Below are 5,022 nucleotides of genomic sequence, written 5' to 3'. Positions count from 1 at the left end.
GCTGCGGGTGCTTGTTTCACACTGGCTCCCCTTTCCTGTAAATGAAGCATTTTAAGACGGTTTTATCAGACTAAGTTATAATATGTGACAAGTTCCTTATTTAATGTTCCTGATTTTTGTGGTTCTGCCATTAATTTCATTATCTTTCAACTTCTGCTTCATAGTATTCTCAGGGAGTCTTTAGAACAAGAAAATCATTGAAAAGTTGCAGGACAGAAGGATACCATTTGACTCTCATATACATGATGGTTCTCTTCAAGAGCAACTTATTTTCTGTCCCACTCCCTTCTTTCTGTTATTACCCTGCAATCCTTTCCCCTTCACAAAATTGTCTCACATTTTTAAATTTTCATCAAAGGTCGACACAGTGATTTGGCCTGCTTGCCTTCACTGCTCAGACCTTTGAGTGTAGGAATTGGGATGTCACGCTGAGGTTACACAGGATGTTGGTGAGACCTTTTCTGGAGTACTGTGCGCAGTTCTGGTCACTCTGTTATGGGAAGGATATTATTAAATTGGACAGGGTTTAGAAAAGATTTACCAGGATGTTGCCAGGAATGGAAGGTTTGAGTTTAAAAAATAGGTTGGGACGTTTTTCACTGGAGCGAAGAAGGTTGTAGGGTGACCTTATAGAGGTTTATAAAATCAAGAGGGGCATAGATAAGGTGAATAGCAAGGGTCATTTCCCTAAGTTAGGGGAGTTCAAAACTAGGAGGCATACTTTTAACTTTACACTCATTGTCCTGGTGTCCACCAGACTCTGGGGTAATGACTTCCACAGATTCACAACCTTCTCGAGAAGTAAGGCCTCCTCATCTCTGTTTTAAATCAGCTACCCCTGATCCTAAAGCTTATTCTAGATTGGACCACAAATGGAAACATTCACTCTCCATCCACTTTGTCAATCCCCTTTAGTATCCTATATAGCTCAATTATATCTTCTCTCATCTTTCTAAACTGTAGCGAGTATCAGGCTAAACTGCTCAATCCTGCCTCATAACACAATCTTTCATCTATGGAACTAATCTAGGAAACTTTCTCTGAACGGCCTCCAATGCAATTACATCCTTCGTCAGGAACTGCAATAAATGTCTGTTGGATCTTTCAGGACTACATTAGCCATATTTAGTTCTTATGTTATGGGATCTCAAGTAAGAATTGCCTTAGCAGACACAAATACCTTACTGGAGGCAAAGCCCACACCATGGTGACAGAAAACAACTGTATATTTCTTAGCCCTGTTTGGGGAGAGGGATGTCATTAGCATCAGAGGCAAGGCAAGGATTGGCTTTTTAGATGTTATTCCTTTATTTCTCCTTGCCTCTTACTGCTTCTAGAAAGAGGCTTATGAAGGATACCTTTCCTGAAGAAGGGCTTATGCCCGAAACGTCGATTCTCCTGTTCCCTGGATGCTGCCTGACCTGCTGCGCTTTTCCAGCAACACATTTCCAGCTCTGATCTCCAGCATCTGCAGACCTCACTTTCTCCTTATGAAGGATACCCCCAACCCTACACACGGGTCACCAAGCTTCCAAATTGTGAAAGGTAATCACTTTTCTTGTCTGCCAACAGGGCAGTTTATGAGGGTCCTGTCAATTCAAGGCCCTTAATGAGCTATAAATGACCCTTTAAAGATCATAGAATCATTACAGTATGGAAGCAGACCATTCAGCCCATCGGGTTCACCTGACCCTCTGAAGAGCATCAGACCCATCCCCCTGACCTATTCTTGCATTTCCCATGGTGAATCCACCTAATCTACACATCCATAGATGCCATGGGCAATTTAACATTACCAGTTCACCTAGCCTACATATTTTTGAACTGTGGAAGGAAACCAGAGAACATGGAACAAATCCATGCAGATGCGGGGAAAATGTGCAAACTCCACACAATCGCCCGAGAGTGGAACTGAACCCAGGTCCCTGGCACTGTGAGGCAGCAATGCTAATCACCCAGCCACCATGCCAATCTTTTCACTCAGATTGCATTTTCTTCCTCCAGAACGGATTGATCATCAACTGTTAAAAGCACTTGTAAACAAAGCAAATCTTTTAACCAACTTTACGCTCAGAAGAAGACGCTGTAAATCGTCTTCATGGTTCGTAAGACCAGACACTTTAGAAGCCATTTCTCAAGTCAAGAATTACAGAAATTATCTCTAGAAATATAAGGGTTACACCTGAAATGGTGACCTCCCCACCTCCTGATGCTGCCTGGCTTGCTGTGCTCTTCCAGCCTCCTGCTTGTCTACCTTGTCAATCTTAGCTAATTGATAGTGAGTTGAGAAAATCCCCAGTGAACCTCCTCACCTAGCATTTAATTGGTGTGTTGACAAGAAGGGGCATGTTCTCACCATCAGTCCAGGCTCCTGTTTAACATTTCAGCATGGAATGAGTCAATATTTAGACTGAAACTGTCTAGTGATGCTTCAAACTTGATAACAATCATCCAGAGATAATTAAAAGGAATTACTACATGGACCTTGACATATTTCATCATTATTATTGTTATATTTCATGAAGCAATCAGGAGAAAAGTCATTGGAAAAGATCCAATGGTACTTTGAAAAAGGAAACGAGAGTGATACCAGTCATTGCGTTGTCTTGTTTCTCAAGTGTGAATCAACTTAAACTAATTCCATTACTCTAATACTTCCCTTGGAAATGTTTTAGCATGTTGATGAGACATAAGTGTGTGATAAAGAGCTTAACAGGTCAGCACCATTACTTCAATGATCACACCCACATGCAAATGTAATAATTAAATTTTTAAAAATATTTTATTTTGGATGTTATTGCTATCTACAACTGAAGATCAGAAGCAAAATGATCAGAATAGTTAGTACCCAGATGCTTTTTGTGTTGTGAAATGGCATCAGTAGAAACTTTTATGCATCTCATCCAGTAAAAGCTGTTGAAAATAGAGGTAGGAGGTAATGGCCTAGTGGCATTTTTTACAGGGCTGTAAATCCAGAGACCCAGGTAATGTCTGGGGATCTGGATTTAAATCCCACCATGGCAGGAATTAAGAGTCTAAGATGACCATGAATCCATTGTCAGGAAAAACCCATCTGGTTCAATAGTGTCCTTTAGGGAAGGAAACTGCCTTCCTTACCTGGTCAGGTCTGCATGTGACCCCAGACCCACAGCAATATGGTTGACTCTTAACTGCCCTCTGGGCAATTAGGGATGGGCAGTAAATGCTGGCCTAGCCAGTGATGCTCTCATCCCATGAATGAGTAAACAAAAATTGTCCACGTTCTACTGCAATCCTGAACTGAACTGAATGATTCATTGTCACTTGTATTTTATAGTGAATAATAAAGTAAAATGCAGTTTCAAATGTCAGCACAATCCTGTGCCATTTTGAGTAGCTTAAGAATAAAAAGAATGAAGAGATAGAATTGAAAGAGAGCCCATCTTTGTTTCGCCGATTCTGCCATTAAGTCCTGAGTTAGTTCATCAGCGACACCTGCACAGCCACCCCTCCCCCACTGCCTATTTTTTATTGATTCATGGGATGAGGGTATCACTCTCTAGGTCAGCATTTATTGCCCTGACGGCAGTTAGGAGTCAACCACGTTGCTGTGGGTCAGACAAGGTAAGGATGGCAGTTTCCTTCCCTAAAGGTCATTAGTAAACTAGATGGGCTTTGCTGACAATCAATAATGGCTACACAGTCGCCATAAGTCACTTAATTCCAGATTTCTTTCCTTGACTTAATTCAAATTCCACCATCTGCCGTGGCAGGATTCAAACCTGAGCCCCAGAACATTATCTGGATCTCCGGATTAATAGTGCAGTGATAATACCACTAGGCCACCACCACCTTCCCAATGCTGCTGCCTGCACCAGACCCACCAAGGTAGGAGTCACCACTCTACAAGTCCCATCTCTTCACTTCTGGGCCCACCTCACCACCACTGCTATTGATGTCAGGTCCTGTATAGAACCCACACCTGTCCTGCAACCTTGCCAATACCCACAAATCTCCGGCTCTGGGCTATTGCTATTCGGAGCTGCTATACTGCCTCATTGACACACAAGAGTTCCCGGCCTGGGCCTACTGTGACTGCAACTAGAGGTCCCTGGCTCCGCTGCCACCCCAATGATGCCAGGAGTCCCCAGCTCCAGGCACACCACACTGTAGCCTATTAGCCGGAGCCCCTAACGTAGGCCTACAGCAACCAGGAGTCCCTGACTCTGCTGCCAGACTAGGCTGCCACTAATTTGCCAGGAGTACCACTCCGGCTGCCCTCCTCTGAGATGTCACCTTCTCGGCCACTGCCCATAGGATGAAGCTGAAAAAGGGAAGGGAAAGAAATAAAATAAAAACGATAAAGAAGAAGGAAGGAAGTGGCTGGTCTGGAGTGGACGTAACCGCCCTATGAGAATTACACCAAAGCAAATTTGAACGTATTTATTTCAAATGGGCCTCCAATAAAATAGTGGCATGATGTGGACATTTTAGAAAAAGGACAGAATTAGCTTGGATTTAATTGATGCATTTCATGACCTCGGGATAAACTAACATTGGTCACAGCCAGTAAAGTGAGCTGATTATTTTAAGACTTGACACCATTCAGGATAAAGTAGTTTACTTGAACCACACCTTATCCACCAATTTAAATGTTCCCTTCCTCCACCAACCCATACAGCGGCTGCACTGTGTACCATATACAAAATGTACTGCAGCAACTCACCAGACTTCCTTCAGCAGCACCGCCCAAACCTGCAGCCAATAACATCCAGAAGGACAATTATAGCAGATGCATGAGACCACCCTCATCTGCAAAAGCCCCTCAAAGCGATATGCCATCTTGACATGAATTAATGACACCATTCCTTCATTTTTGCTGGGTTCTGGAAATTTCCTTCAAAACTGCACTTTGGTTCACGGTAGCTGAACTACAGCAGTTCAAGATGGCAGCACGCCACCATCTTCTCAAGAGCAATTCAGAAAATAAATGCCAATCTTCCAAAAAAAACTTATACAAAGCAATAATTCATTAACATTAAT

The 5,022-nt window shown here is 42.8% G+C and overlaps 1 pseudogene; it reads right to left on the bottom strand.

Annotated features, from left to right (window-relative positions):
- Positions 1 to 1,977: 1,977 nt before the first annotated feature.
- LOC122563782 (small nucleolar RNA U3) lies at positions 1,978 to 2,177 on the bottom strand (annotated as a pseudogene).
- Positions 2,178 to 5,022: the final 2,845 nt, after the last annotated feature.

This window comes from Chiloscyllium plagiosum, unplaced genomic scaffold, assembly GCF_037043375.1.
Source record: "Chiloscyllium plagiosum isolate Xiang-an unplaced genomic scaffold, Cpla_swu_hap1 HiC_scaffold_30, whole genome shotgun sequence".
Taxonomy (NCBI): Eukaryota; Metazoa; Chordata; class Chondrichthyes; order Orectolobiformes; family Hemiscylliidae; genus Chiloscyllium; species Chiloscyllium plagiosum.
Note: the sequence above shows the minus strand (reverse complement) of the source record. Positions and strands in the feature narration are given on the sequence as shown.